Source organism: Hyla sarda, unplaced genomic scaffold (assembly GCF_029499605.1).
Source record: "Hyla sarda isolate aHylSar1 unplaced genomic scaffold, aHylSar1.hap1 scaffold_480, whole genome shotgun sequence".
Lineage (NCBI taxonomy): Eukaryota > Metazoa > Chordata > Amphibia > Anura > Hylidae > Hyla > Hyla sarda.
In genome coordinates this window covers 213,229-225,802 of record NW_026610492.1, presented here as the reverse complement: position 1 = coordinate 225,802, position 12,574 = coordinate 213,229, and the positions used below count along the sequence as shown (strand labels likewise).

The following is a 12,574-nucleotide window of genomic DNA, read 5'->3' as shown; positions in this document are numbered from 1 at the left end:
ATCGTATGGCTACATCTTGAGGCTATGTGACCTTCTTGGCCACACCTATTGCAGCGAATCACACGCTCCGTGCCGCAGGTCTCCTGGGTGTGGCCAAACCTCAAGCAATTTCGGCAATACATAGGCATTTGAGGATAGAACAGGAAGCCCCGAACTCTCCCGATGGCAAAATTTGGGGGCGGATGGCAAAGACCCCCAATACCACCGGGATCCTTACGGAGCTTGACCCAGAACTTCCTCTTGCCGTTCCAGAACCGCACGGAGTTCAAGATTTTGTTTGCGAATCGCACCTCTTCGCAGTATCGCCGAAGAAAAGTGGCTATATCCTCCGTGGTCACATGAGGGCTGTGCATAGCCACCACCAACGGTATATGTTCCTCACCATAGAGGAACTGGAACGAAAGACCGTCGAGTCGATCGTCCCTCTGGTCCGCACCAGACAAGGTTGCATAGATGTTATCGCAACACGCCGTGGCCGTGAAGGTGACGGTGTACAGGCCACGGCTTTCCTGGTCATTTAGACACAGGATGTCCTCCCTATTGAGGCGGAAGTAGTCAAGAAGAATCACCTCCGCAATGAAGCGGAGGTTCTTCAACTGACGATGGCTCTCCGACACCTCTATGCGGATGGTATTTCGCATCGACATTTCCCCAGAGGGGAAAGCCCAGGAGAACGGCATCTTCCACACCCAGGGACTAAGCCCCTTCCCCAATAGCAGCAGGGGCTCGGAATCCCGCTATAAAAGCGGAACCCTTACCCAAGGCAGAGGTCGGGGGTACCCTAGGTGCTTCCGAAGCTACAGGTAACGCTCAACGTACCGAAAATGCCTTCTGAGACACAAGGTCCCAGAGACAGGGGGATCGCAACCCGTTGTCTGTGGACTAAGCCCGCTCCCCAATAGCAGCAAGGGGGTGAAGTCCCTCCGTAAGGAGAGACAATCCCCCAAGGCCGAGAAGCGGGGTACCACAGACACCTTCCGACCAGACCAAATGCAGATACTACACTTGATCTTAGCCAAAAGGCCGAGAAGCGATAACCGTGAAAGGGGCGGGCCCAACAAGGTCCCCTTCATGGGCACTATCACTGCTTGCTGTCAGGGAGGCTGCCAGACAATTTTCCATGCACACTCTGGGCTGGGGGGCAGTCAACCACCAGTACACACAGCAGAACCTAAACCCATACCATTATTGCTAAGCAGCAAGACAGGGGCCCATTGCACTCCCACGGGGCCTTTTTAAATGCAATCCATAACCCGGATTTGCCAGGAACCCTTCTTACTCCTCCTACTTGCATGTGACACTGGGCTTAGGATCTGCATAGGAAACACACACACAAGCACACACCTACCTTTGTTGCCTGCAGATGCCTCCTTGGCTGTCCCCAAACGGTATCAAACCAACACCCACGGGAAGCTGTAAGCATAGAGGACATGCCTGCACCCCATTGGACTTACCTGTGTGGGTTAAATCCGGGTTATTTGACAACCTATGGCGGTGATGGTTCTGCTCAGGCAGAGCAGTGCTGATGCTCCTCATAAAGCTGTCGCTGCTGTGAAGGTTCTAGGTGACATCACAATCCCTATGGTTACATACACGACAAAGCTGGGTTGTTGTTGTTTACACTCTGCAAGGCCTGTGGAAGTGAGTGACATCATAGCACTGTAGTTCTGAGGGTTCTAGATGGATGCAACAATCTCCTGTTGCTTCTATGAAGGCCATAATAGACGACATCACCAAACAGCTCCATAGTCACATACACAGCAAAGGAGAGATGTTGTTTACACCTAGTGATGTCAGTGGTATTGAGTGACATCACAGCACAGTGCTAAGGCTCCTGGGCCTGGACACAGCAGCGGCTGCAATATCTCAACGGAGAATACGTTTATATATATGTGTGTGTGTGCGCGTATATATATATATATATATATATATATATATATATATATATATATATATTTCTCCGCCGAAATCACTTTTAAACCCATTTCCACCTTTTTTTCCCTTCTCTTCCTCTTACTTTTTTTTCACGTTTTTTTACGTTTTTCTCCTTTTCGCCTCTTTTCTGGGCGTATTATTCTTCTTTTTCTTCTTTTTTTTCGTCTAATGCATACCCCATCAGTGCAGCAATGCTTATTCAATACCGCCAGCAGATGGAGACACTGGGGGATAATTTTCTAAGGATTTATACTGATTTTTCCTGTCTGAATTTGTCGCACAGAAAGTTGCAGGCCAAATATGTGTGACATTTCTGCGACTTTAGCTTCTAGAGCATTTTTACAACATTATACATAGGTGCTGAATACATAAAAAGCGACTGTTCAGCGACAGACAAGTCGCATCGGCTGAAAGTAGGCCAGAATGTCAGTCCATGTTGGAGCAGGTTTAGATACAGTCTAAAGCATAGATCTCAAAGTCTGTGCACAGAATTTAGCAAGGGCCTCGCACCTTCTGATGCATCAGGTAGGTGCACTATAGCATAGCCTAACCCTCTGTACTTTGGTCTATATTGATGCGGGACATAGACAGCCAGCTGATGACCAATCCATTAGTGCAATGGATGGCTGGAAGCATTTGTCTTTGCCTTTGCAATACCACAGAAGCAATGCATGGTCAATGTACAGCAATGACACACCTGTGTGAACAGCCAGGAGACCCCCCCATGTTATGTTACATAGTTACATAGTTAGTACGGTCGAAAAAAGACATATGTCCATCAAGTTCAACCAGGGAATTAAGGGGTAGGGGTGTGGCGCGATATTGGGGAAGGGATGAGATTTTATATTTCTTCATAAGCATTAATCTTATTTTGTCAATTAGGAACATTCAGCACCCACCCGCTATCAAGGCAGCTGCCTATCATGTCATGCCCTACCTGCACAGGTGTGCTGGCTACTCAAATGATCCAATTAAGGAGGCCATTTAGTCAGCAGCAGCAGAAGTCCTGTGCCTGGACGCTCCAACAGCGGCCAGACACAAGCAGAAGCAGCAGAAGCAGCAGCAGCACCACCTTTTGTTTTTTGGCTGCAGCAGCAGCAGCAGCAGCAGCAAGGCCCACAGGGCTGGCTAGCTGGCTAGCCAGCAAGCAGGTAGCAATGAAAGTAGGAATCTTTCTTTTTAACCCTGTAAGGGGGTGGTGCACTGTACCCGAAGATACTGCCATATCGGGTCAATGCATAGGGCGACGGAAGCAAGCTTCGAAATCGGCCCCCGTTCTCAAAAATCCATTTAATATATGGTCCCCAGATAGGGGACGTATCAGATATTAAACTGATAAGAACAGATACTACACTTGATCTTAGCCAAAAGGCCGAGAAGCGATAACCGTGAAAGGGGCGGGCCCAACAAGGTCCCCTTCATGGGCACTATCACTGCTTGCTGTCAGGGAGGCTGCCAGACAATTTTCCATGCACACTCTGGGCTGGGGGGCAGTCAACCACCAGTACACACAGCAGAACCTAAACCCATACCATTATTGCTAAGCAGCAAGACAGGGGCCCATTGCACTCCCACGGGGCCTTTTTAAATGCAATCCATAACCCGGATTTGCCAGGAACCCTTCTTACTCCTCCTACTTGCATGTGACACTGGGCTTAGGATCTGCATAGGAAACACACACACAAGCACACACCTACCTTTGTTGCCTGCAGATGCCTCCTTGGCTGTCCCCAAACGGTATCAAACCAACACCCACGGGAAGCTGTAAGCATAGAGGACATGCCTGCACCCCATTGGACTTACCTGTGTGGGTTAAATCCGGGTTATTTGACAACCTATGGCGGTGATGGTTCTGCTCAGGCAGAGCAGTGCTGATGCTCCTCATAAAGCTGTCGCTGCTGTGAAGGTTCTAGGTGACATCACAATCCCTATGGTTACATACACGACAAAGCTGGGTTGTTGTTGTTTACACTCTGCAAGGCCTGTGGAAGTGAGTGACATCATAGCACTGTAGTTCTGAGGGTTCTAGATGGATGCAACAATCTCCTGTTGCTTCTATGAAGGCCATAATAGACGACATCACCAAACAGCTCCATAGTCACATACACAGCAAAGGAGAGATGTTGTTTACACCTAGTGATGTCAGTGGTATTGAGTGACATCACAGCACAGTGCTAAGGCTCCTGGGCCTGGACACAGCAGCGGCTGCAATATCTCAACGGAGAATACGTTTATATATATGTGTGTGTGTGCGCGTATATATATATATATATATATATATATATATATATATATATATATATATTCTCCGCCGAAATCACTTTTAAACCCATTTCCACCTTTTTTTCCCTTCTCTTCCTCTTACTTTTTTTTCACGTTTTTTTACGTTTTTCTCCTTTTCGCCTCTTTTCTGGGCGTATTATTCTTCTTTTTCTTCTTTTTTTTCGTCTAATGCATACCCCATCAGTGCAGCAATGCTTATTCAATACCGCCAGCAGATGGAGACACTGGGGGATAATTTTCTAAGGATTTATACTGATTTTTCCTGTCTGAATTTGTCGCACAGAAAGTTGCAGGCCAAATATGTGTGACATTTCTGCGACTTTAGCTTCTAGAGCATTTTTACAACATTATACATAGGTGCTGAATACATAAAAAGCGACTGTTCAGCGACAGACAAGTCGCATCGGCTGAAAGTAGGCCAGAATGTCAGTCCATGTTGGAGCAGGTTTAGATACAGTCTAAAGCATAGATCTCAAAGTCTGTGCACAGAATTTAGCAAGGGCCTCGCACCTTCTGATGCATCAGGTAGGTGCACTATAGCATAGCCTAACCCTCTGTACTTTGGTCTATATTGATGCGGGACATAGACAGCCAGCTGATGACCAATCCATTAGTGCAATGGATGGCTGGAAGCATTTGTCTTTGCCTTTGCAATACCACAGAAGCAATGCATGGTCAATGTACAGCAATGACACACCTGTGTGAACAGCCAGGAGACCCCCCCATGTTATGTTACATAGTTACATAGTTAGTACGGTCGAAAAAAGACATATGTCCATCAAGTTCAACCAGGGAATTAAGGGGTAGGGGTGTGGCGCGATATTGGGGAAGGGATGAGATTTTATATTTCTTCATAAGCATTAATCTTATTTTGTCAATTAGGAACATTCAGCACCCACCCGCTATCAAGGCAGCTGCCTATCATGTCATGCCCTACCTGCACAGGTGTGCTGGCTACTCAAATGATCCAATTAAGGAGGCCATTTAGTCAGCAGCAGCAGAAGTCCTGTGCCTGGACGCTCCAACAGCGGCCAGACACAAGCAGAAGCAGCAGAAGCAGCAGCAGCACCACCTTTTGTTTTTTGGCTGCAGCAGCAGCAGCAGCAAGGCCCACAGGGCTGGCTAGCTGGCTAGCCAGCAAGCAGGTAGCAATGAAAGTAGGAATCTTTCTTTTTAACCCTGTAAGGGGGTGGTGCACTGTACCCGAAGATACTGCCATATCGGGTCAATGCATAGGGCGACGGAAGCAAGCTTCGAAATCGGCCCCCGTTCTCAAAAATCCATTTAATATATGGTCCCCAGATAGGGGACGTATCAGATATTAAACTGATAAGAACAGATACTACACTTGATCTTAGCCAAAAGGCCGAGAAGCGATAACCGTGAAAGGGGCGGGCCCAACAAGGTCCCCTTCATGGGCACTATCACTGCTTGCTGTCAGGGAGGCTGCCAGACAATTTTCCATGCACACTCTGGGCTGGGGGGCAGTCAACCACCAGTACACACAGCAGAACCTAAACCCATACCATTATTGCTAAGCAGCAAGACAGGGGCCCATTGCACTCCCACGGGGCCTTTTTAAATGCAATCCATAACCCGGATTTGCCAGGAACCCTTCTTACTCCTCCTACTTGCATGTGACACTGGGCTTAGGATCTGCATAGGAAACACACACACAAGCACACACCTACCTTTGTTGCCTGCAGATGCCTCCTTGGCTGTCCCCAAACGGTATCAAACCAACACCCACGGGAAGCTGTAAGCATAGAGGACATGCCTGCACCCCATTGGACTTACCTGTGTGGGTTAAATCCGGGTTATTTGACAACCTATGGCGGTGATGGTTCTGCTCAGGCAGAGCAGTGCTGATGCTCCTCATAAAGCTGTCGCTGCTGTGAAGGTTCTAGGTGACATCACAATCCCTATGGTTACATACACGACAAAGCTGGGTTGTTGTTGTTTACACTCTGCAAGGCCTGTGGAAGTGAGTGACATCATAGCACTGTAGTTCTGAGGGTTCTAGATGGATGCAACAATCTCCTGTTGCTTCTATGAAGGCCATAATAGACGACATCACCAAACAGCTCCATAGTCACATACACAGCAAAGGAGAGATGTTGTTTACACCTAGTGATGTCAGTGGTATTGAGTGACATCACAGCACAGTGCTAAGGCTCCTGGGCCTGGACACAGCAGCGGCTGCAATATCTCAACGGAGAATACGTTTATATATATGTGTGTGTGTGCGCGTATATATATATATATATATATATATATATATATATATATATATATATATTCTCCGCCGAAATCACTTTTAAACCCATTTCCACCTTTTTTTCCCTTCTCTTCCTCTTACTTTTTTTTCACGTTTTTTTACGTTTTTCTCCTTTTCGCCTCTTTTCTGGGCGTATTATTCTTCTTTTTCTTCTTTTTTTTCGTCTAATGCATACCCCATCAGTGCAGCAATGCTTATTCAATACCGCCAGCAGATGGAGACACTGGGGGATAATTTTCTAAGGATTTATACTGATTTTTCCTGTCTGAATTTGTCGCACAGAAAGTTGCAGGCCAAATATGTGTGACATTTCTGCGACTTTAGCTTCTAGAGCATTTTTACAACATTATACATAGGTGCTGAATACATAAAAAGCGACTGTTCAGCGACAGACAAGTCGCATCGGCTGAAAGTAGGCCAGAATGTCAGTCCATGTTGGAGCAGGTTTAGATACAGTCTAAAGCATAGATCTCAAAGTCTGTGCACAGAATTTAGCAAGGGCCTCGCACCTTCTGATGCATCAGGTAGGTGCACTATAGCATAGCCTAACCCTCTGTACTTTGGTCTATATTGATGCGGGACATAGACAGCCAGCTGATGACCAATCCATTAGTGCAATGGATGGCTGGAAGCATTTGTCTTTGCCTTTGCAATACCACAGAAGCAATGCATGGTCAATGTACAGCAATGACACACCTGTGTGAACAGCCAGGAGACCCCCCCATGTTATGTTACATAGTTACATAGTTAGTACGGTCGAAAAAAGACATATGTCCATCAAGTTCAACCAGGGAATTAAGGGGTAGGGGTGTGGCGCGATATTGGGGAAGGGATGAGATTTTATATTTCTTCATAAGCATTAATCTTATTTTGTCAATTAGGAACATTCAGCACCCACCCGCTATCAAGGCAGCTGCCTATCATGTCATGCCCTACCTGCACAGGTGTGCTGGCTACTCAAATGATCCAATTAAGGAGGCCATTTAGTCAGCAGCAGCAGAAGTCCTGTGCCTGGACGCTCCAACAGCGGCCAGACACAAGCAGAAGCAGCAGAAGCAGCAGCAGCACCACCTTTTGTTTTTTGGCTGCAGCAGCAGCAGCAGCAGCAGCAAGGCCCACAGGGCTGGCTAGCTGGCTAGCCAGCAAGCAGGTAGCAATGAAAGTAGGAATCTTTCTTTTTAACCCTGTAAGGGGGTGGTGCACTGTACCCGAAGATACTGCCATATCGGGTCAATGCATAGGGCGACGGAAGCAAGCTTCGAAATCGGCCCCCGTTCTCAAAAATCCATTTAATATATGGTCCCCAGATAGGGGACGTATCAGATATTAAACTGATAAGAACAGATACTACACTTGATCTTAGCCAAAAGGCCGAGAAGCGATAACCGTGAAAGGGGCGGGCCCAACAAGGTCCCCTTCATGGGCACTATCACTGCTTGCTGTCAGGGAGGCTGCCAGACAATTTTCCATGCACACTCTGGGCTGGGGGGCAGTCAACCACCAGTACACACAGCAGAACCTAAACCCATACCATTATTGCTAAGCAGCAAGACAGGGGCCCATTGCACTCCCACGGGGCCTTTTTAAATGCAATCCATAACCCGGATTTGCCAGGAACCCTTCTTACTCCTCCTACTTGCATGTGACACTGGGCTTAGGATCTGCATAGGAAACACACACACAAGCACACACCTACCTTTGTTGCCTGCAGATGCCTCCTTGGCTGTCCCCAAACGGTATCAAACCAACACCCACGGGAAGCTGTAAGCATAGAGGACATGCCTGCACCCCATTGGACTTACCTGTGTGGGTTAAATCCGGGTTATTTGACAACCTATGGCGGTGATGGTTCTGCTCAGGCAGAGCAGTGCTGATGCTCCTCATAAAGCTGTCGCTGCTGTGAAGGTTCTAGGTGACATCACAATCCCTATGGTTACATACACGACAAAGCTGGGTTGTTGTTGTTTACACTCTGCAAGGCCTGTGGAAGTGAGTGACATCATAGCACTGTAGTTCTGAGGGTTCTAGATGGATGCAACAATCTCCTGTTGCTTCTATGAAGGCCATAATAGACGACATCACCAAACAGCTCCATAGTCACATACACAGCAAAGGAGAGATGTTGTTTACACCTAGTGATGTCAGTGGTATTGAGTGACATCACAGCACAGTGCTAAGGCTCCTGGGCCTGGACACAGCAGCGGCTGCAATATCTCAACGGAGAATACGTTTATATATATGTGTGTGTGTGCGCGTATATATATATATATATATATATATATATATATATATATATATATATTTCTCCGCCGAAATCACTTTTAAACCCATTTCCACCTTTTTTTCCCTTCTCTTCCTCTTACTTTTTTTTCACGTTTTTTTACGTTTTTCTCCTTTTCGCCTCTTTTCTGGGCGTATTATTCTTCTTTTTCTTCTTTTTTTTCGTCTAATGCATACCCCATCAGTGCAGCAATGCTTATTCAATACCGCCAGCAGATGGAGACACTGGGGGATAATTTTCTAAGGATTTATACTGATTTTTCCTGTCTGAATTTGTCGCACAGAAAGTTGCAGGCCAAATATGTGTGACATTTCTGCGACTTTAGCTTCTAGAGCATTTTTACAACATTATACATAGGTGCTGAATACATAAAAAGCGACTGTTCAGCGACAGACAAGTCGCATCGGCTGAAAGTAGGCCAGAATGTCAGTCCATGTTGGAGCAGGTTTAGATACAGTCTAAAGCATAGATCTCAAAGTCTGTGCACAGAATTTAGCAAGGGCCTCGCACCTTCTGATGCATCAGGTAGGTGCACTATAGCATAGCCTAACCCTCTGTACTTTGGTCTATATTGATGCGGGACATAGACAGCCAGCTGATGACCAATCCATTAGTGCAATGGATGGCTGGAAGCATTTGTCTTTGCCTTTGCAATACCACAGAAGCAATGCATGGTCAATGTACAGCAATGACACACCTGTGTGAACAGCCAGGAGACCCCCCCATGTTATGTTACATAGTTACATAGTTAGTACGGTCGAAAAAAGACATATGTCCATCAAGTTCAACCAGGGAATTAAGGGGTAGGGGTGTGGCGCGATATTGGGGAAGGGATGAGATTTTATATTTCTTCATAAGCATTAATCTTATTTTGTCAATTAGGAACATTCAGCACCCACCCGCTATCAAGGCAGCTGCCTATCATGTCATGCCCTACCTGCACAGGTGTGCTGGCTACTCAAATGATCCAATTAAGGAGGCCATTTAGTCAGCAGCAGCAGAAGTCCTGTGCCTGGACGCTCCAACAGCGGCCAGACACAAGCAGAAGCAGCAGAAGCAGCAGCAGCACCACCTTTTGTTTTTTGGCTGCAGCAGCAGCAGCAGCAGCAGCAAGGCCCACAGGGCTGGCTAGCTGGCTAGCCAGCAAGCAGGTAGCAATGAAAGTAGGAATCTTTCTTTTTAACCCTGTAAGGGGGTGGTGCACTGTACCCGAAGATACTGCCATATCGGGTCAATGCATAGGGCGACGGAAGCAAGCTTCGAAATCGGCCCCCGTTCTCAAAAATCCATTTAATATATGGTCCCCAGATAGGGGACGTATCAGATATTAAACTGATAAGAACAGATACTACACTTGATCTTAGCCAAAAGGCCGAGAAGCGATAACCGTGAAAGGGGCGGGCCCAACAAGGTCCCCTTCATGGGCACTATCACTGCTTGCTGTCAGGGAGGCTGCCAGACAATTTTCCATGCACACTCTGGGCTGGGGGGCAGTCAACCACCAGTACACACAGCAGAACCTAAACCCATACCATTATTGCTAAGCAGCAAGACAGGGGCCCATTGCACTCCCACGGGGCCTTTTTAAATGCAATCCATAACCCGGATTTGCCAGGAACCCTTCTTACTCCTCCTACTTGCATGTGACACTGGGCTTAGGATCTGCATAGGAAACACACACACAAGCACACACCTACCTTTGTTGCCTGCAGATGCCTCCTTGGCTGTCCCCAAACGGTATCAAACCAACACCCACGGGAAGCTGTAAGCATAGAGGACATGCCTGCACCCCATTGGACTTACCTGTGTGGGTTAAATCCGGGTTATTTGACAACCTATGGCGGTGATGGTTCTGCTCAGGCAGAGCAGTGCTGATGCTCCTCATAAAGCTGTCGCTGCTGTGAAGGTTCTAGGTGACATCACAATCCCTATGGTTACATACACGACAAAGCTGGGTTGTTGTTGTTTACACTCTGCAAGGCCTGTGGAAGTGAGTGACATCATAGCACTGTAGTTCTGAGGGTTCTAGATGGATGCAACAATCTCCTGTTGCTTCTATGAAGGCCATAATAGACGACATCACCAAACAGCTCCATAGTCACATACACAGCAAAGGAGAGATGTTGTTTACACCTAGTGATGTCAGTGGTATTGAGTGACATCACAGCACAGTGCTAAGGCTCCTGGGCCTGGACACAGCAGCGGCTGCAATATCTCAACGGAGAATACGTTTATATATATGTGTGTGTGTGCGCGTATATATATATATATATATATATATATATATATATATATATATATTTCTCCGCCGAAATCACTTTTAAACCCATTTCCACCTTTTTTTCCCTTCTCTTCCTCTTACTTTTTTTTCACGTTTTTTTACGTTTTTCTCCTTTTCGCCTCTTTTCTGGGCGTATTATTCTTCTTTTTCTTCTTTTTTTTCGTCTAATGCATACCCCATCAGTGCAGCAATGCTTATTCAATACCGCCAGCAGATGGAGACACTGGGGGATAATTTTCTAAGGATTTATACTGATTTTTCCTGTCTGAATTTGTCGCACAGAAAGTTGCAGGCCAAATATGTGTGACATTTCTGCGACTTTAGCTTCTAGAGCATTTTTACAACATTATACATAGGTGCTGAATACATAAAAAGCGACTGTTCAGCGACAGACAAGTCGCATCGGCTGAAAGTAGGCCAGAATGTCAGTCCATGTTGGAGCAGGTTTAGATACAGTCTAAAGCATAGATCTCAAAGTCTGTGCACAGAATTTAGCAAGGGCCTCGCACCTTCTGATGCATCAGGTAGGTGCACTATAGCATAGCCTAACCCTCTGTACTTTGGTCTATATTGATGCGGGACATAGACAGCCAGCTGATGACCAATCCATTAGTGCAATGGATGGCTGGAAGCATTTGTCTTTGCCTTTGCAATACCACAGAAGCAATGCATGGTCAATGCACAGCAATGACACACCTGTGTGAACAGCCAGGAGACCCCCCCATGTTATGTTACATAGTTACATAGTTAGTACGGTCGAAAAAAGACATATGTCCATCAAGTTCAACCAGGGAATTAAGGGGTAGGGGTGTGGCGCGATATTGGGGAAGGGATGAGATTTTATATTTCTTCATAAGCATTAATCTTATTTTGTCAATTAGGAACATTCAGCACCCACCCGCTATCAAGGCAGCTGCCTATCATGTCATGCCCTACCTGCACAGGTGTGCTGGCTACTCAAATGATCCAATTAAGGAGGCCATTTAGTCAGCAGCAGCAGAAGTCCTGTGCCTGGACGCTCCAACAGCGGCCAGACACAAGCAGAAGCAGCAGAAGCAGCAGCAGCACCACCTTTTGTTTTTTGGCTGCAGCAGCAGCAGCAGCAGCAGCAAGGCCCACAGGGCTGGCTAGCTGGCTAGCCAGCAAGCAGGTAGCAATGAAAGTAGGAATCTTTCTTTTTAACCCTGTAAGGGGGTGGTGCACTGTACCCGAAGATACTGCCATATCGGGTCAATGCATAGGGCGACGGAAGCAAGCTTCGAAATCGGCCCCCGTTCTCAAAAATCCATTTAATATATGGTCCCCAGATAGGGGACGTATCAGATATTAAACTGATAAGAACAGATACTACACTTGATCTTAGCCAAAAGGCCGAGAAGCGATAACCGTGAAAGGGGCGGGCCCAACAAGGTCCCCTTCATGGGCACTATCACTGCTTGCTGTCAGGGAGGCTGCCAGACAATTTTCCATGCACACTCTGGGCTGGGGGGCAGTCAACCACCAGTACACACAGCAG

General features: G+C 46.8%; 5 non-coding genes and 1 pseudogene across 5 annotated transcripts; all 6 read right to left on the bottom strand.

Moving 5' to 3' along the window:
- Positions 1-817: 817 nt before the first annotated feature.
- LOC130336566 (U2 spliceosomal RNA) lies at positions 818-1,035 on the bottom strand (annotated as a pseudogene).
- Positions 1,036-3,128: 2,093 nt separating this feature from the next.
- Positions 3,129-3,319, bottom strand: LOC130336538 (U2 spliceosomal RNA). Its single transcript, XR_008877960.1, has one exon. It is a non-coding gene; the product is annotated as a U2 spliceosomal RNA (small nuclear RNA).
- Positions 3,320-5,405: 2,086 nt separating this feature from the next.
- On the bottom strand, positions 5,406-5,596 carry LOC130336537 (U2 spliceosomal RNA). The gene has a single exon (XR_008877959.1). It is a non-coding gene; the product is annotated as a U2 spliceosomal RNA (small nuclear RNA).
- Positions 5,597-7,688: 2,092 nt separating this feature from the next.
- Positions 7,689-7,879, bottom strand: LOC130336536 (U2 spliceosomal RNA). Its single transcript, XR_008877958.1, has one exon. It is a non-coding gene; the product is annotated as a U2 spliceosomal RNA (small nuclear RNA).
- A 2,091-nt stretch (positions 7,880-9,970) lies between these two features.
- LOC130336535 (U2 spliceosomal RNA) lies at positions 9,971-10,161 on the bottom strand. The gene has a single exon (XR_008877957.1). It is a non-coding gene; the product is annotated as a U2 spliceosomal RNA (small nuclear RNA).
- A 2,089-nt stretch (positions 10,162-12,250) lies between these two features.
- LOC130336534 (U2 spliceosomal RNA) lies at positions 12,251-12,441 on the bottom strand. Its single transcript, XR_008877956.1, has one exon. It is a non-coding gene; the product is annotated as a U2 spliceosomal RNA (small nuclear RNA).
- Between the last annotated feature and the right edge of the window lie 133 nt (positions 12,442-12,574).